At 47.1% G+C, this 19,861-nt stretch overlaps 4 long non-coding RNA genes across 4 annotated transcripts; 2 read left to right on the top strand and 2 right to left on the bottom strand.

Annotated features, from left to right (window-relative positions):
- Positions 1–854: 854 nt before the first annotated feature.
- On the top strand, positions 855–11,367 carry LOC140216812 (uncharacterized). The gene is made up of 3 exons (XR_011893507.1): positions 855–1,250; positions 1,320–1,488; positions 11,202–11,367. It is a non-coding gene; the product is annotated as an uncharacterized lncRNA (long non-coding RNA).
- Positions 11,368–11,471: 104 nt separating this feature from the next.
- Positions 11,472–16,170, bottom strand: LOC129383059 (uncharacterized). Its single transcript, XR_011893508.1, has 3 exons — positions 15,840–16,170; positions 14,756–14,832; positions 11,472–13,990 (listed from the first exon to the last, which is right to left on the bottom strand). It is a non-coding gene; the product is annotated as an uncharacterized lncRNA (long non-coding RNA).
- Positions 16,171–16,549: 379 nt separating this feature from the next.
- On the top strand, positions 16,550–17,085 carry LOC129383060 (uncharacterized). Its single transcript, XR_008610997.1, has 2 exons — positions 16,550–16,819; positions 16,941–17,085. It is a non-coding gene; the product is annotated as an uncharacterized lncRNA (long non-coding RNA).
- LOC140216811 (uncharacterized) lies at positions 17,060–19,372 on the bottom strand. Its single transcript, XR_011893506.1, has 2 exons — positions 19,145–19,372; positions 17,060–17,121 (listed from the first exon to the last, which is right to left on the bottom strand). It is a non-coding gene; the product is annotated as an uncharacterized lncRNA (long non-coding RNA).
- Positions 19,373–19,861: the final 489 nt, after the last annotated feature.

Here is a 19,861-nt window from a genome sequence, read left to right as displayed (position 1 = left end):
CTCCCCTTCTAGCCACCCTACCAACGCCGCCAACGTGCCCTCCTCCTCCACACTCCTCTCGCACTAACCGCCTTAGCTTCCGGCATCAGGCGGAATTTACGTAGCTGTAGCTTCCTGTTCCGAGTGGAAGTGACGCTTTGTTTTTTAGCGTTGTTTGCTTTCGCGTCGACGGAGAGGCTTTAATTGCACCAGCTGCGGTTTAAGCTGTGAATGCGATTCCATCCAAGAACCACCGCGTATTGTAATCAGCGATCTGCTCGTGTTCGCTGCTTCGCGTCAACCTGCGACGGGTTGTGTCACGAGCGACAACGTACAGTGAAATGCAGTGCCTGGGCGCTTGGAGACCACTGCCGTTTTTCGTGCACTGTGAAAACAGCGACCGCGAACTACTACTTCAGAGGAATACGACAGCTTGCCCACTTTGCATTTTTCTTATGGTGGCTGCCACACCTCTGCTAAGCACGCGCGGGCGCCTCACCATCGTGTAACAGTAGTTAAAGCGGAAATTCCCGCAGCGCAACTCCAGGAAGCGGAAACGCCGGAATTGGAAATTTTTAAACCGGAAATGCCTGAACCGGATTTGGTGTGAGGGGAAAAGGCGGCTGACAACAAAGGTCGCATGGATGGAGGGGTTTTAGAGGCCACTAACAAGGCGCTTTCAAAAATACGCTCGAGATGCAGTAGCAGACGGCAACCGTTTGCAGTAAGAGTGCATGCGGATTTGTTTTCCCTTTCTTAGCGTGCTAGACCGCTACATAATGCAGTGACAGTTGCTAGGGAGAAGCGTATCCCCGCAGGCTGGCTGTACCCGGTTTGGAGGCAAACCGGATGTGACGTATGCCAGTGGCGTACTCCCTGCCCCCAGATAGGTACTTGTACGCCTAGGGAAAGACGCTGCTAGGTGCTGCTGCTAAATCCCTGTGGTTTCTGCCAGCCACATGCGGCCATTGCCGGCTCACGTAGGTTCGTTCGCGTGGTCTTGTTACGCCTCGCTGGATCGTGTTCAGTCATGCCGTCCTTGCGCGGCGTGATTGTCGGTGAGTCAGGTTAAATTCTTAAATAGGTCGCGCCTGCGCCTAATTGAGTCTATAAAAGCCTGCGCATTCAGTTTTGCTAGCTACAATGCAGTGCGGCTGGCGTGAGCTGTCTCCACGATGCGCTTCGAGCGTGTCGATTTCGCCGTTCTTTATGTTGGCGTTAACGACCTTGAAAGCAACATGGATCCACAAGAAATGTGCGACAACATCAAGGTAAGTCTGCTGAAATCACAAAATTTGAAACAATAAGCGCTAATAGTTGTGTTTTCTTTTAAATTTTAGGCCTTGATTGTTCAACGAGACGGCCCCCGTCGTGCTGGTTTTCAAGGTGCTCCCTCGCTGCCTAGAAGATGCTGATGCGGAATAGAAAATGCAAAAACGTCGCTTGCTCAACCGCAAATTGACGGCTACGCTGAAGCGCATGCCGTGTCTGCGGAGTTTGAACCCCGAGGTATGGACCCCCTTTTTCCAGCGGCATGCCGTTACATACCGTCAGGAACACGCTTGGCTTATTTCTGACTCGGTAAAAAATGTTTCACTTTTTCTCGCTTCTCGCTGCGCAAGAAATGCGGACCGTTTGTCGTAGTTGTGTCTCCATTACAGGGTGGCATTACTGCGGTGAATAAAGCAAGTGTTGCCGTACATACTGTGCGCATTTCACCCTTTGTTGGGCGGTCGGAAAATATTGGTCCCACTTTTCAGGGCTACTTCGCTATTATGTAGCGGTGAAGTGTAATTTCTACCATTGAACATTCCTGTGTAGATGTGTTTCTGAATCACGTTAAGCACATTTTTTCGTCCATTTCTTTGTCAAACAACGCGATAGAGCGATTGCGCAGATTGTTTACTTCCCTTTCTACAATGTTTAGTTTATTCTGTCGCCTTCCTTCAAACCACCACAGCGGCAAATGGACTTTTTTTATCGAAATTCCGCGTTTTCATAATAGCTGAATTTTGGTGCGGTTAGGTGTCTAAATTTCTCATACCCACAGCTACCAAAACAGTTGATCGAATTATTAGCATCGCGTACAAATCGCATTCCTACATATGCGAGCTGCTACATATGAGCCCTCAAGAATTTTCAAGAAGCATCTTTTTTCTAAGAACCCTTGCGATATTGGAAAGCCCTGATTGAGGATTCTCATACAAAGCATGCTCAGTAAGTATAATGAAAACATGCACAAACAATGTATAATGTACTGGGTACTCTGGCTGCTTCTAATCACATTACAGGTGACCACGAGTAGGTAGAGACGGGCCTTGAGGCTGTATAGTGGGACGTAATATTCCCACTTTTCGCTATTACTGAATCGTAGTCAGCTTTGAGATTTTACGTTATGTAAAAAATGCTTAATAAAAAAAAGCACTTGTAATGTCTCGGACACAAAGCGGCCTGTTCTCTGCTTGCGTCTATGAAAGGGTTAAGATGCACACACTATTCAAAGGTCGCATTGAGAACTGAGTTGCAGGCGCTACTATGCTCCGCAAGCAGCAGGATACTAAAAGGAGAAATGAGCAACACCGTACTGCCTTCATTTCTTCAAACCCTTCAACAAAGCTTGAACAAGAAATGCACGCGAGGGTGTCGCTACAGACAGCTGCGGCAACACTGACGCATGCGCGAGGATATAAAATGAGGTGCAGCTGTGCGGTGCACGCTGCCATGAAGTTCGAATTAGTTTCCCCCTTGCGAAACTACGGGAAAGGACATATTGCATCCATCGGTGTTAATATATTTTCTAGCATATTTTCTTGTTTTCAGCCAACATACACATCCCCGTTAAATCAAATAGATCACTGTAGATGGCGGCCACAAGCATATTACAAGGACTGTGAATTGGAAGCTGTTAGCTACCTGTGGCACAAAGTCATGCAAGGGTACACGTAGTCTTTGTGTGCACATTGACTTCATGTTTTACCAATTTGACTGGTTCCTATTGCACTCTGGCTGAATAGCAATAACACACAGGCCACTTTACGTTCGAGCTACTCGAAAGCTTGCATTAGTGAAAAACATCTAAACTTTTTCTGGTACAGCCGTGCGTTGTTCGAAGTGTCTCAATGCATTGCAGTGATTGAACAGGCACATATTAGCTGTACCACTTGGATTTCAGCGCGCATGCGTTGGCTGGACAAAAAATTCTACCATATTTTACCTCCAAACTTTTGCTCACGATTGGAAAGCGCTGTTTCTGTTGTAAATAGATGTGGCTTGCACACAAGGTATGTGCATGCTAAGTGTCTTGGTAAAGAAAAGTAAAGGTATGCTGCATGAACAGAAGGTGCTGCAGCCACATAACCTGACCTTTGATCTTCATTATGCTCACAGATTGAAGGGATGGAACTAAGTGCGTCTCTTTTAGATGCTTGATTTCAGCCAGTTAAATTTGCCAACATGGGGATTCAAATCACTGGTGTCCATCTGCTGTTGGGCTGAACTCTCAATTTAGTGAGACTGCTAACTACTGCGTTCATTGGTGCTGACAGATATCAAGTCCGTTGTAGCTCGGCATTACTGTATTCTGTCACCAAAATGCTAGAGAACCACTTGAGATCCTTCGATGTCAGCATCCTCATAATCAGTGGGCACCCCATAAGAAAAATAGGTCAACTTTGGCTGGTATCCTTGCAAGTGTGAGAAGGCTAGGCCACAGAAACTCGTTTTTCTGATTTGTGCACTATTCAGCCACGTTAAAATGTGGGGAGCCTAGACATCTAAAAGGCGAGGAGCAAGCAAATTGAATGCAGCTACCAAGCAAAAAATGTGGAAGCGTAAGCTGTTGATTTTTTACTCTAAAGGCACGTTCACACCAAAGACGGAGCGGCTAAACCGGGCAAAGCTCTTGGCCAGGGGATAAAAGTAGGCGTTAAACGAGGCGGCAAGCCCGATCGCTTGCGGACCACTTTTCCCGCCCGCCAGAGCTGTCCGATTTGCCGCGGCCAATCAGAACACCAGACGACGCTGACGTGTGCTGCGCGATAAGGATGGACGACCGGTGCCACGAGACGGCAACAAGTGCGCCACGAAAACGTTAGATGCTCCGCCTCGGCTGTGCGGGCAGCCAGGCAAGCCGCCCAGTATACAGGGTGTTTCAGCTAACTAGTGCCGAGGCACAAAGAAACAACTAGGCCTGCAGTACTCAAATACAATCAATTCAGTAGACTACCCTGTTGAGCAACTTTAATACTTACGGCTCATTGAGAAACATCTAACTGCTTTATTTTTATGAAGATAGCTGCTGTGGTTATTTTTTCAGGACAAAAGAAAGTGCACAAAATCGAAAAAAGTACCATGCAACTATGCACTTTTTAGCAGTGATGAAAAAATGAACAATGCGGCATGCAGACAGGATGTAAAAAATATGCAGATCCGACACACTGTGCAAATTATGTAAGCAGCTTTTTTTGCTGCTTGTGTTCATTGATGGCATTTGGCAGTGATATGTTAAATGTTACCTCGCATGCACCACTTGTGTTCGTAGTACACAGAGCTCATAGGCAGACGTGCGCTCCGATGCTCAAGGTGGTGCTGTGCACCATCCATATCCTGTGAGAGTAGTGGCACTGTCATTCCCTCACACGGCGCATCGCATGGCGGGTGAGGTAGAGAAATCCGTTTATTGAATCCTTAGGAGAAATAGTTGCTGCCACGTCCTGTGCCCGACAGAGCAGCGCCTGCTGGCCACACAGGCTTCTGTCATGCAGCATGGCCTCCCAGTGTTGTAGTGTAGGGACATTGAAGTTTTGATGCTGGACCACCACTTGCATACTGTCCTTTTGACGCCGTGGTGCTGTATTGCAGCTTTGCATCTGCACATCCTGTCTCAATTGTTGGCATGGACACACTTGCCGTGTTTAGTTTTTCAGACATAGCATAAACATGCCATACCACACCTTGAACTATCATTATAATATTTTTAGTTTGCCACTACAACTGTCACCATGTCTAGATGTAGTATTTTTCTTTTAAAGAGACTCTATACGAAGGATGCTTTCTGATGGCATCTTTACCTTCTCGTATGATCATTCAGCAAGCACAAAGTGCTGCATCTTCTGCAATGCTTTTGTCTATTCCTTCCAGGCACACTACTGTCAATGTATCATTAGCGCTGAAATAGAATACCGCCCGTTGCTCAAAGCAGCTTCAATATAGATTCCAATCGGAAGAATAGGCAGACTTGTGGCAGTATACAACTTTCTATAGCCATAAAAGGCAAGCTAGCATAGTGGGGCATCTCAATGCTTGTAAAAGCATTCAACTGCATGTATCTCCAAATAACTAAGCTCAAGCAGACACTGCCAAAATTCGTGCTTCTCATGGTGAGTCGGTGCGGGAACTTGAAGGTGTTGCTTTTCCTTCATTTTTGTGTCTCTTATGGTTTTGCTAAGGCTCTTGCCACAGCAAAATTCCTCTTGTGGTATTTTAGAAGGGTAATTTAATAATCACCTAGGCGATGTCATTTCCTTCATTTGGTTGCACTGTGTGCATCAGTGCAATAAATGGGTCAAACGGCTTAATACGAAATGTCGCCAGGCCATTTTGGCACGACACTTGTGGATAACATTTTGGTGTGGCTTGGGCGAGACTGAAAGAGAGAAATTGACACATACAAGCACAAAGGCCAGGCACTGTTCCCTTGTGGCCTGCACAACCACTAGAATAGCAGCTAGTCTTATCAATTCATACTGAGTATCACAAAGTGCAACTGTTACACACGAGGTGTTTAACGCAGAACCAGAGGAATCTGGTTGATAGGCGCGGTTGTTGAAGAGCGGTCTCGCGGCAGCTTGGCCAACGTCGTTCTCTTCTTTCTTCTCGTTGTCTCCGCGGCAGGCGTGGTTCATGACAGCTTGTGACATTTCCCCGCTGGCAGACGAAGCCCGCCGGGCGAGTCAGTCATCTCGTGGGTTGTAACGCCTCAGACGCGCGACGTGCGTCACTTCAGCCTTGGCCGAGCGTCGTCCACTGCTCGTGACACGCGCAATGCGGTAGTTTACTTCGCTGAGGCGCTCCAGAATAACGTAAGGGCCGACGTAGTGGGCGAGAAACTTCTGGCACAAGCCACGCTTCCGCAACGGCGTCCAGAGCCACACAAGGTCCCCAGGATCGAAGGAAACGTGGCGGTGACGCCCGTCATAGCGGATCTTGGACCGGTCCTGCGATGCTAGGGTGCGTAGCCTAGCGAGGCGTCGCGCTTCTTCTGCTCGACATAGGATCTGATCAATTGATTCGTTGTCATGAGCGAAGTAGGGAAATATGGTGTCGAGGGTGTAGCGCGGCGGACGAGCATACAGAAGGAAAAATGGTGAGTAACCAGTGGTCTCGTGTCTCGCGGTATTGAACGCATAGGTAATGAAAGGCAAGATACTGTCCCAATTCTTGTGTGCTGAATCGACGTACATGGATAGCATGTTGGCAAGCGTTCTGTTTGTGCGCTCGACCATACCATTAGTTTGTGGATGGTAGGGCGTAGAATGGCGGAAGCTACATGAACACAGACGAAGGGTTTCTTCAACCACGTCCGCGGTAAACTGTCGCCCACGATCGCTGATTACTATGCGAGGAGGTCCATGTCGGAGTATAACGTTAGCCAGCAAGAAGATAGAAACTTCTGTAGCTGTGGCCGATGGCAATGCGGCGGTCTCACAATAGCGGGTCAGGTGATCTACGCAAACGATAACCCAACGATTACCCTTGGAGGATCGCGGGAAAGGGCCCAGAAGATCTATACCAACTTGCTCAAAGGGGACGCTAGAAGGGGGAACTGGTTGAAGCAGGCCATGTGGCGCTTGTGGCGGACGCTTGTAGCGCTGGCATTGAGAGCAGCTGGCGACGTACCGTTCGATATCTTTCCGCATCTTAGGCCAGTAAAAACGTTCTTGAGCCCGGTAGAGTGTACGTGTGGAACCAAGATGACCGGAAGTTGGGTCATCGTGCATGGCGTGTTATACTCGGTGGCGAAGGTTCTTGGGGACAACTAAAAGGTAGCGTGCACCGGTGGTCGAGTAGCTCTTCTTATACAGCGCGCCACCATCACGTAGGCGAAAGCGACTGCCTGCAGGTGACTCCTGTGCTGCCGCGAAGAGCGGTTGTAAGCTCTCGTCCTTGTGCTGCTCGGATATGACGGTACGCATATCCGGAAATTCCGGGGACACAAAAGCGATGTATTCATCAAAATTGTCCGCATCACATTCAGTTGTTTGAAGTGGCATCCGAGAGAGACAATCAGCGTCAGCATGTCGCCGGCCACTTTTGTAGCAAATAACGAAATCGTATTCCTGTAGACGGAGGGCCCAGCGCGCTAGTCGTCCTGAGGGATCCCGCAGATTCACAAGCCAGCATAGCGAATGATGATCTGTTATCACAGTGAAGGGGTGCCCATAGAGATACGAACGAAACCGTTGCACGGCGAAGATGACCGCCAGACACTCTTGTTCGGTGACTGTGTAGTTGCGCTCGGAGCGGCTCAAGGACCGGCTAGCGTAAGAGATCACGTGCTCACTGTCGTCAACACGCTGAACTAGCACAGCACCGATGCCTACGCCACTGGCATCGGTGTGAATTTCAGTTGGTGATGAAGGATCAAAGTGCCGAAGAATTGGTTGGGATGTCAACAGGAACTTGAGCTGGCGAAACGATGAGTCGCAATCTGCAGTCCACTCAAAGGGAACGCCTTTTTGGAGAAGGCGTGTAAGGGGATGAGCCATGTCAGCAAACCGGGGAATGAATCGGCGAAAATAGGAGCACAAGCCCAAGAAACTTCTTAACTGCTTGACAGAGTTGGGTACTCTAAATGCTTCTACGGCCGCAGTCTTTTGTGGATCTGGTCGGATGCCTTCTTTAGCGACGAGATGGCCTAGCACAAGAGTTTGTCGTTCCCCAAAACGGCATTTTTTTGAATTGAGCACGAGGCCCGCTTTCTCCAAGCAGTTCAAGACCAAATCCAAACGTTTGTTGTGCTCACTAAACGTTCGCCCGAAGATCACAACGTCGTCTAAGTAGCACATGCAAACTTCCCATTTTAAGCCGCGTAATATCGTGTCCATGAACCTTTCGAACGTTGCAGGTGCGTTACACAACCCGAAAGGCATCACGTTAAACTCGAATAGTCCGTCGGGTGTTACAAATGCTGTCTTTTCTCTGTCGTCCTTGTGTATAGGAATTTGCCAGTAACCTGACCGTAAATCGATTGAGGAAAAGTAAGATGCCGCAAAGAGACAGTCGATGGCGTCGTCAATTCGTGGGAGCGGATATACATCTTTCTTAGTGACGGCGTTTAGGCGACGGTAATCAACACAGAACCGCCACGTACCGTCTTTCTTCTTCACCAATATCACGCGTGCTGCCCAAGGACTAGATGATTCTCGAATGACGCCTTTGCATAGCATTTCTTGGACCTGATCACTGATTATCTTGCGTTCTGACGGAGATACACGATAGGGTTTTTGTCGGATTGGCTGGGCGGCTCCTGTGTTGATGCGGTGACGAGTTCTGGACGCAGGAATTGATGGCGGGCCCTCGTGCTGCGCAAAGTCGAATACCGAGGTATGTTTCGTAAGCAGGGCCATCAAAACTCGACGCTCGTGATCGCTGAGTGACTTGTCAATCATGGAAAGTATCTTCGAGCTCCCGGGGCTCGAGACACTGGTTGCTCCTCCATCGGGGAGCTCTGTAAGTACTGCCACCGATACGGGCGAGTCTTCCTGAAACGTGGCAATCTTTAGGCCTTGAGGTAGCACTGCCGCTTCAGTGGAACAGTTTAGCGCCCACAGCCCCGCGCATCCATTGGTCACTGAGACTACGCAGTGCGGAACTAACACGTTTTTCTTGAGGCAGTTCCGATGTACAGGTTCCACTGCAGCGTCGAACGCGATAGGAGCCGGAGATGAACAGGCGACGGCAACACGCATCGCGGATAAGGCGGGCACAACTGTATCCTCAGACACGCACAGCACACTCTCCGGGCAAGCTTCACCTTCAAAGAGCACAGGTGAAACACTGGTGTCGACACTGAGTTCTCCCGTCCGGCAGTCAACATTCGCACCACACAATTGCAAAAAGTCAATCCCCAGAATCACGTCATGCGAGGAGCGAGGAAGAACAGTAAACTCTGCATTAAAAACTTTCCCACCCAATGACACATCCACGTTACACACACCAACCGGGTATAATGATTCACCACTGACTCCACGGAAACTTGTGCACTGGTCCCAACGAAACATAACCTTGCGTCCCAGAAGGCCTTTAAACCCCACACTCATGACCGAGACAGTTGCTCCCGTGTCGACTAAAGCCATTGTAGAGACCCCATCAATCAGTACATGAACCTTATTCTTTAGCATGAAAATAGTTGGAGGCAGTTGAGTCGGCAGCACACATTTTCCAGCGACCTCACCTCCATCGGCCGCGCTGGCTAGTTTCCCGGCGGGGGCGACACGAAACGGCGCCGAGGCGATGGTGACGTGAATCGCGGCCGAGGGGATGGTGATCGGGAGGCTCGGAAGGCTGGTGGTGGCGTCAGAGTACGGTCGGAGGCAGGGGAGCGGTAGCGGTTCCGGGTTCTTTCTTCTCCAAGGTAGGTCTCCTGGGCGCTGCATCGGTCCTCTCGAAAGTGGCTTCCTGAAGTGGAGTCTCCTGGCCACTGAGTGCGCAGTGTACGACCGCTAGACCGCATAGTGGGCGCTGACGATCCGTAGTTCGATGCTCGGCGTCGGCTACAGTACCTAGCTATATGGCCAGGCATGCCGCAGCAGTAACACACTGGCGAAGGGCGAAGTTCAGAATGCGGGTTGAAGTATTCTGCCGAAGACATCGGTTGAGGGTAACGAGGCTCTTCCCCTTGAAAGTCGTAGGTAGCGGCGAGTCTTCGTGGACGAATGTTGCGTGGGCGTGGATCAAAACGTTGAGGGGGCGAATCATTGCGTGGTGGTTCGGTCGTAATGTAATGCGGTTCGTCTCTGGAGCCGTTAAGATCCGCGACGTTCACCGAGTGGTTCCAAGTAGCCGAAGGGGGTTCCCAAAGAGTGTCTCGGAAAACGGAGGAGCTGTAACGTGGCGCCGCATAACGTGCCTGTTCGTCATGTCGCTGTAGCTCCTCGCGGACTATCTGGCGGATGGCGGACGATAGGTCTGGGAGCGGAGGACTCGTGTCAACACTTGCTACAGTTGTTACATTGGCCAGCCGTCCAAACTTTGGTGTAATTCGGCGAGTCTTCAGCGCCTCGAACGTACGGCAGTGCCGTATCAGTTCTGATACAGTGTGCAAGTTCTCTTTACCAATGAGGAAGTTGTACACGTCTTCCGCTATTCCTTTTACCACGTGTCCCACTTTATCTTCCTCTGTCATGTGAGGGTTCACGGTTCGGCACAGCTTCAAAATTTCTTCGATATAGGTAGTGCAAGTCTCGCCGGGTACCTGAGCTCTCTGGGCTAATGTGAGTTCCGCACGTTTCCTCTTTGCGTCCGAGTCACCGAAACACTTTTTGATCTCCTCAACGAAGCGTGTCCATGTAGTTAGCATGTCCGCGTGGTTGTCATACCATACCAGCGCCGTGCCGGCCAAGAAGAAAACAACGTTCCTAAGCTGACTGGCAGCATTCCAGTTATTGTATTGGCTTACCCTTTCGTAATGGGTTAGCCACTCATCCACATCTTCCTCTGCCTTCGCCGAGAACGTGCGTGGCTCTCGGTAGTGCTGGATAGGGACTGGGCTTGCCGAGGCACTGCTGGTGAGGGTATTTTGCTCTGTAGCCATGATTGAGCGCGACGGCGAAAGTCCGGCGAGGCGACGGCTTCGGCGTAGCTCTATTGCTGGTGGTTCCGTTGTAAGTCGTGGGAGGTACCCCGCACAGCTCCACCAAATGTTACACACGAGGTGTTTAACGCAGAACCAGAGGAATCTGGTTGATAGGCGCGGTTGTTGAAGAGCGGTCTCGCGGCAGCTTGGCCAACGTCGTTCTCTTCTTTCTTCTCGTTGTCTCCGCGGCAGGCGTGGTTCATGACAGCTTGTGACAGCAACATTGCAAGAACTGTAGCTTGCTTGATGAGACAAGGCACTTATAGCTGTAGCTGAAACATGTGGTGTGATCAACATGTACAAGGTTACAATACTCTACACCCTTTTTGTATTTAAGTTTTTAACTTTGCCCACAATCTGATTACAGCTTTCCAGAGTTCCTTGGAAAATCCTCCCATGCACCTGCCATGTACATTGCCCTCCTCCTCGATGTGGCGTGCAAGATGGCAGCAGCAGCTGTGGGAACAGTTGAAGAGGCGAAGAAAGGTCCACTTTATAATAGGTTGTATGTAAATAAAACTGATCGACCTCAACCGATTCGGCTTCCACTTTTGTCAAGACAATTGTCAGCAAAGCAATGGAGCAATTTCAGTAGGGCGATAGTTATAAATAGTGCATAGAAATTCTTGGAAGCCCCGTCAGCTTTCTTGCTGTTAACAAGCTGTCTTGGTGAGGTGGTTTAGGCAGGGAATGCCAATTCATGAGGGATGGTCATGGCCATCATGTTCAATGTATGTGCAGCATTAATCAGTTCTCTAGACCGAGTGCACTAATGTCACATGATACATTTTCAAACCTCGCATGCTTTCTTTGGGGCTGAGAAAATTAATGAAGCATGAAACTCAGCATGTTGCAGTTTTCAATTAACCATCACTGCATTTGTCCATTCTTGAAACAAATTTTATTGTACCAAATGCATACAGAATGAATTTGTGGAATATCCAAAGTACATTTTGCTTGAGTTGGTCAAGCAGCTGGCAGAACAAAACCACAAAGTTCCAAAGCAGAAAGGTAACACTTCTTTTGAAGTACGCAACTGGCGAAACAGTGTTGCTAACACACGAGTGCAAAACTTGCTGCCGATTAAAAAAAAGGGAGCTGCTACACACCACTTCGTTCCTTGACCATTTATTTTTTTCTTTTGTGGCTGATTTTTAAAAATCCTTGTTATAGCAAATGCAAGGACATCAGAAAATCAACGCACAACAGATATTGGTGCAATGGTGTAAAGTAATGAAGATATAATTTTGCATGCACATTATTTAGTCTGAAATAGAAGGATACAGCACAAACGTTACTCTTCAATCCCAATAAAAAATATGGAACTCGTGGGCTACACGAGGGCTACGGATAAATCTTGAGGGCCTCGGATTCTGTAATGTGCAGGTATACTTAAGTACACAAGCATTTTTGGATTCTGCCTCTACCTGGGTGCAGCTTTGTGACCTGGAATGAAAAGCCACAGCCATCGAGCTGCTGCAGTGGCGACATCACAGTAAAAGGTAATAGCGAAAAATTAAAACAATAATATGGCCATGCAACTTGCACATCAGATAGGTCACCTGAAGCTTCTATTTCCAATTTTTCTGGTGTTGCATAGGACAAAAATTTTGAAAAGTGATAGTGCACGATTTTCATACATTAACAATTATGCATATCTAGTTTTTTTTTTTTTAACCATGCAGATATTTAGCAAAAAGTTTTGAGCACAGAGAGCCTGTCGTTCTTGCAAAGGAGTTTCTAGGTGAGGAGGACACACTTTGCTGCTAATGCGAGTTTCAGAAAATTAATTTGGAAAATTCAGTCACTTTTTTATTAGTAACTTGGCGGCAGCCTTCTAAATGGCATATTTGGAGGCAGTCACATGTGAACGCACACCCTTTCTTTTTCGAAATCTCGAAAATTGCACTTATTTTGAAATATTCATTATCGCGCTCAATTGAGTACAATCAAAACTTGGTGCATCCTGCTCCACATCAGGCGGCAGTGCCCTGTCAAGAAGTGTGGGACAAAGCTTAAATGATAGCCTGACACGGCACACTGATGCACATGCTTGCCAGGCAAAGTGTGTCGTATCAGCTGCTACAATGACTGGCCAAGATGTTGTTTCAGACTTTCTCGAGCCTGTTGTCGGGGGTGTTTCCATCTGATGAGGTAGCGGGACATTCTTTTCTGCGCTCCCAGCACACTCGGTTGCAATATTGCCTCGATTTACCAGTGAAATTCAATGATGAATATCTTGAATTAGGTGCAACTTTCAAGATTTGTAAGAAATGAGAGTGCTATAAAATGTGACTGCCTCCAAATTTGTGGAGTTCCAAAATAGAGGAATTCCTCTGCAAGAATGCCACATTTGCTGCGCTCATAACTTTAAAACAAGAAAATCTGTATGGTAATAAAAGACACCCTGTACATATACAGTGTGCATTGGAGCATTTCATGCAACCAATATTCAAGCACCTTCTGTCTACAAAGAATTCATAAAGCAAATTTATGCTTGGAATCAGTTACGAGCACTGGAAATGCAAACACTGTGACGAACCCTGGTCACATGCCAGGCATTGTGTTGCTGCTCTCTGCGTAGGGCCTATGAATAAAAACCACCTTCAACATTACACAGTAAGCTACCAATTGCTATGTGTAGGAAGACTTAGTTCTTCAAATGCAATTATGACCTAGACATTCTAAAGCTTTTCTGATAATGTACTTTTAGTGAACAAGTACCCCAAACTTGAACAACGCTGAAGCTATAATGCCATTATCTGAAAGATGCACTCACATTTTTTTAACGCAGTAAGGAAACATTCATAATCGACAATGCCACCATAGACGTGAGAGTCATATAATATTGCACTGCGTGCAGCAAGGATAGCACAATCTCGCACAAAAGATTAGTCTCTCCCGCAGACTTTGAGGGCTTCTTTATTATGTCTCACTTATGATGCCGTGACATGGTACGAAACCATGATGACGTAACTTATGATCATGAGTTACTCTTGAATGAAAGCTTATGCACACATGCATATTCCTGCATTGTAACTCTGGAGTGCACTTACAGTAAGGACACTGTGAAAAGAAGAAAAGGCCAACAGCAAGAACCAGGCAGCGCAGTGCTGTTTGCACCTTCTCGGCTGTTGTCGGTTTAAGTCACCTTCACTGCAGCAGAGTCGTGTTATGCGGCGAAGCATATTTAGTATCATGCAGTGAAGCATATCTGAAGTTAAAGGGGACACTGTTACGGGGCCCCTGCTGGTGCTTATGGTTACCCGACACTATCAGCTTAAGTACTCGTACTGTGACCTCTTCATGCATTTGGACAACACCAATCGCCATGTGAAAACCTCTGTTCACTACTAATCTTGCTAAGAGCCTAAATTGTTTCCAAACTACAAATTTCACCAAGTGGCAAACTTGGCAATGCTTCTGGAACCTCTTTCTAAAGTACTTTAATACTACCAGGATGCTTCAATGTCAAACTGGATTAAAAACCTGGGATGAGATTGGGCAAGCTTCTAGCTTTCTGACTGTTTGCTTCACCTTCTACATCAGCGAGTAGGCAGTGTTCAATAGGCGCTCCCACTTCACCAAGCAGACGACCGCTGACGAAAGCATGGTGAAGGCGAATAATGAGCGCAAGCAAACATTCAGAATGCAAGATCTCGCCCTTGGATTTAGAGAAAGGAAGGATAATTTCAACACCAAGGAACACCAACACTGGGCAACATTCATGCACCAGCTTTGTCAGTTTTTTGATGCTCCCACTACTTGTGCTGAAATCGTGAGAAAAGCCCAGAGAGAGTATACAATTCGAGAATCATGTACCTCTTACATTGTTGATGTCCTTGCACTGTGCTAACGCATGAACACCACCACGTCTCAAAATGATCGAATTAGACATATTAAAGGCACAAACACTGTTACCTTATACGTCCTTGGTATGCAGAACCCCAGCACCTCCACCACTTCTAAGGAACCGCTTTATTCTTGCCGAGCTAGAGCTATGGCGAGGAAGAAGCGACACACACTACGTACGGATGAGGAAGATGACGGAAAGTCACATTGCGCTCACAATATCGCTAACGTGGTAGTTTCCCAAAGGAAGCGGTCACACCACTGCGTATAAAGTGTATGCACAGGGATTCTCATACGTCTTCCCTGTCCAAGGGACTGGTGGCAAGCACCACAAAGCAGCACTGGTCAGGTGCATTCCAATTAAATTCTTAAGATTGAGAAAAGGCCGATTCAACACAAAGCAACGACCTGACACCCTTGCCAACAAACCTGTTGAACTGGCATTAAGTTTCAGATATTTGCGGCCACACATATGTAAACCAATGGGCAAGGTTCTGACTGGTGTTGTAGAAGTCGCGGGGCGCTTTTTTCGTTGCGACGATAGATCGGATTCATTTACAAGTAAGGCTCCAGAAGGGCACATGTAACCGGCAAACAGAGGCCTCAGGAGAGCATTAGATTATAATCAAGGAGGCGGCAGGGTACCCAAGGGGCAGCGGAGGGATCAAAACTGGAAGCAGGTTATGTTGCCCCAACTCACGGACCACCCTGACTCCAGCCTTGTACGCGAAAGCGGACAGCTGCTGATCTTAAAATGCGTCAGAAAATTCGGAAAGTACGACTTACACACAGCCTACAGACATCAAGATATACTACTAGCACGCGCAGGCCTCGGCGAGCCCCAACCCATGGACCAGTCCGCGTTCTAGCTCTGGTGTCCCCGTTACCGATTTGGTGTCCTGGAGACGCCGCCAATAATATGAAATAGTGACACGTTGTTACTAGTAAAAACACGACTTAAGCCGCTAACGCTACGTTCAGCACTGCCGCGCCCAACAACTTCTACAACGCCTGTGAGAACTTCACCAAGCAATGGTTGTTCTTGGCAATACTAAGAACTTGTGAATTTTGTGTACCGCTCATGCTTAACTTTGTAGTGCACTGTGGCTTAGTGAAGCACTACGATTGCGTGTAGCATACGTACACATCTTACCTGATAGACGGTGAACGGGGTCTTGTACAAATATCCGCTGAAGAAGAAAAGACTACACCTTCACATGTGTTAAAACACATGCCAAACTTGAAAAAACAGACGTACAATGAACCTCCACACGTTAAAATAGCAAAAGCATCACTGAATAGTCGAAAACTATTGAAAACGTTGCAAGCGCCATGGCAAGCGCAAATCCGCCATTGCTGCTGATATTGATGTTGATCAGGCTGTCCCCTTGCGATCGAGTCGGCAAGCGCGTGGAAGCGCGTTTCTTTATTCTATGGAAGCGCAATTGGCGCAATGTAGCCAAAATAAACAAATAAAACTGTGAATCAACTAGAAATACACACACGCAAAAGAAAAATCGTCGGGATTCTCTATAACGACGTTTCCAACCCCTTGACCGATATTTCATACAGCTCGTTGCATTAATTAAAATACCTGCAGTGCACTGTTTTCATAACGCGCAAAAAAAATTCTGCACTTAAGCTTACCCGCACAAACACGCGGCGCAAATTCGTAGAACGCCACCAGTGCAGCCCCCACCCGCCAAGAAAATATATGACTAGTCAATAATAATAGCATATAATTATAACGTGAGCGTTGGCGCAATCAATGGAGAATTCAATTTTATTTGTTATAGAAAATCAAATGCAATGCAGTAAACAGTGGATAGAATTAGGCCTATAGCTTCCTGGAGTCTAAAAAAATCTGCCTTGAAACTTGACGTGGTGACACGGCAAATTGTGGGTATACGATTGAAAATAATTGCTATAGTGTGTTCGTGTATGAGTAAGCTTCTCAAAAGGAGTTTCAAGTGTTTCCATGGTATGGCAAGCTTATATCTTGATTCATCAAGTTTTTTTTATTCATGTTGTTCAATTATGTTTAAAAAGCAAATTGTAAATCCCAATGGTTTTGTTTTTTACCAGGGGAACACAGAGTTGAGCCACTGTTTTGAAACAAACTTTTATTTAAAGGTAGTTACAAGTAACACCGACACCCTCGCTCATGAAAATCCCAATGGTTGTGTTTTTTACCGGAGGAAACACAGAGTTGAGCCACTGTTTTGAAACAAACCTTTAGTTTGTAGTTATAAAGGTAGTTACAAGTAACACCGACACCCTCGCTCATGACAAAACAACTTTCACTCGCTGTGTCCAGACACTTGGTTCAAGGTGCATGTAATGCTTCATCTCCAAGCTTCGCGTGGTTTCTTAAAGGCATTGTGAAATCTACACGGTGTTTTTATTTTACACCTCCTCATCTCATAGCACAAGATCTGAAATGCGTGAACAAGAAGAATCAGGCCAGCACATATTCACAGACATGAACTCTTCACAGTGCAGTTGACAAGTGCAAAAATTACAGCAGAAACTGCCAGTCACATGATATGAGCACAACATAACTGTTCTTTTTGCGGGAAAGCCTCAATCCCATGCCGACATTAACCTATATGGTGGTCATCACTGGCAATGTTTGAAAGATTTTCATAAAATAGAGACTGAATGTCTGGAGTATTTATCATAAGGGAAGTAGAAACTCGCACATCTTCTAAACAGCCCTTTGCAGTGCTAAATGTATGCTGGCTATTGATAGTAATAAATAGTATGACTGTTACAACTGTTAAACAAGACAAAAGCTCACAGGAATATGAAGGCTTGAAGTGATAAACAGTGTTTGGAGGGGGAATGTAGCTGGAGTGAACCTTTTGGCAAAGATTTGTTTTCGTCAGTGCCGCAATTAAGTTCGGCACAGCAATCTTTATGCACGCTTAGCTCACTTTCCCACACCCTCAATGTAGGATGAAGAGGAGAATAAGAAAGTGCGTAGAATGAAGTTGAAGTGTAGAAAAGAAATGGGGAGACAGTGAAAGAGAAGGTAGGAGCACTGTTGTAGATTATTCTTCGAAGGCGACTCTTCCAAAAGAAAAAGAGAAAAATATTAAATGTGTAAGGAAGCATTGCCAATTGTTATTATGCCTACTCAAGTAAGAGATGCACCATAAGGGATGCAATATAAAACTGATCTGATATGTAGAGTGGCCTAAAGCTTTCTGCATAGTCTTTACAATCATTATGACACTGTCTGCTGCAGCCAAATATGCAGAAGTTTTAATTGAGTGCTCATGACCAGAGCAACTTATCCAGACTACACACAATACCACTGCATATGCCCTCTATTTTGGTAATCTGAAAAATAAAAGTTTATTCAAATGGGCAATAAGAACATCACATGGAACACAAAATCTAGATCGAATTATGAGGCATGCCACAGTGCGGGACTCAGTAATATTTTTGACCACCTCGGGTTTTGTGATGTGCACTTAAATTCAACTACACACTTTTTTTTTTCATTTCACCACCACTGAAATGCAGCCACCTTTGCTGGGATTGAACCCGCAAGCTCGTGCTCAACAGTGCAACATCATAACTACTGCGCTACTGAGTGTTTACACAAATTTATAAGTAGCAAAACACATTGGAGGCTTTTGCACACTGAAACACTACACACCATCCAATGCACTTCCTTACATCTATATACAGACATACTTACCAGCGGCTCATATAACAAGCATGGAGGCGTGCTCTAACACACTACCATCCAACAGCTGCCACATACCAGAGATGACCACTGGGTCTGTACCTATCTTCACAGAACACTTACCAGCAGCTCATACAACAAGCATGGAGGCATCTCTCGTGCTCTAACACACATACCATCCAGCTGTGACATATGGCTGCACACCACAGACAAAAACAGACGGGCTAATCATCAGAGACCACATGTCATGATTTGTTAACATGCGAGCCCTCAACCTGCTTCAATAAGGCATGACAGCACAGCACTACTGCACCACTTCTCTCTTCCTAACTGCACTGGAGGCTTGTTACCAGTAATCGTGCCCTGCTGACATGGTTATCTCTTGTTTCTATGTTGCTGTCCCTAAGCTGTTATTTAAGGACTTCATTTTGAGCTTCAGTGGGCCTTGAAAGGCTAGATGATGGCTGCGACAATCTAGGGTTTTTTGTAGAGTGAAATCTTAACAGGTGCACAACTTTTTTGTTGGCTGGTTCATTTGAATGGTCTGGCATCTTTCTTTTTGGGTCACTTTCACTTTCAACAAGCATGAAAACTGGCTCAAACAAATTGTTTGCCTTCTCAGCCACACCCTCAGAGACTTCACCATCTGATATTGCCTGTCTGACCGAGTCCATTTTTGCTCTTAAGAGTGCTGAGCTTTACACTGCTTTGGCTGCTTCCAGCTTTGTTATACTCTGTACAATGTGCAATGCCCGACTTGCCTCACATGCTTCTTCGGGTGAGCTCTCATGGGCCTTGTTGCTGCTAGTTGGATTAGCGATGACCACACAGTGAATGTGCTTGCACACTGTAAAGTGTATAAGATGGTCATAGCAAGTGCACATGCAAGTATGCACACACACTGCACATTCCTTACACCTCAAAGGACAGCAAGCACCATCTCCCACTTTTGACACTTTATATGAGAGCCCTTTAATAGACTGAGATGGCACAGTTGTGGGGATGCGCGACTCTCGCGCGTCCCCTGATGTTTTTCCCGCATAGCGCATCCCCTGATATGTTGTTTTCCCGCACGGCTCGCGTGGCCTGGCGCCCGCGGCGTGGTACAAGCGCGGTGCGAGAGATGGCGCCACCGTCGCGGCGGGGTTACTCGGGCGCCGAGGGACAGGCGCTTGGTCTTTCCCGGCGGGTCGGCGCGCGGCGGAGGACGTCTCCCGCGAGCGCGCGGCGACCGATGCATCTGCGAGACCGCCTCGCGTGGCCGCCTTGGAACGCGCCACGATTCGCGTGACTATACACGCGAACGACCAGGCGTTGGGATCCAGCATGGAGCGAACATATTCGCTCGCGAGGACGCGGTGAGTCGGACTTCTAGATTTGTCGCGCGCCTATCGGCATGTTTTGGGGATATGAACTCGGCTAGCAGGCATGGATCTATGAAAGGTGCAATAAATGCCCTTGTGACTGTTTGCACTACT

This window comes from Dermacentor andersoni, chromosome 3, assembly GCF_023375885.2.
Source record: "Dermacentor andersoni chromosome 3, qqDerAnde1_hic_scaffold, whole genome shotgun sequence".
NCBI classification, from domain to species: domain Eukaryota; kingdom Metazoa; phylum Arthropoda; class Arachnida; order Ixodida; family Ixodidae; genus Dermacentor; species Dermacentor andersoni.
Note: the sequence above shows the minus strand (reverse complement) of the source record. Positions and strands in the feature narration are given on the sequence as shown.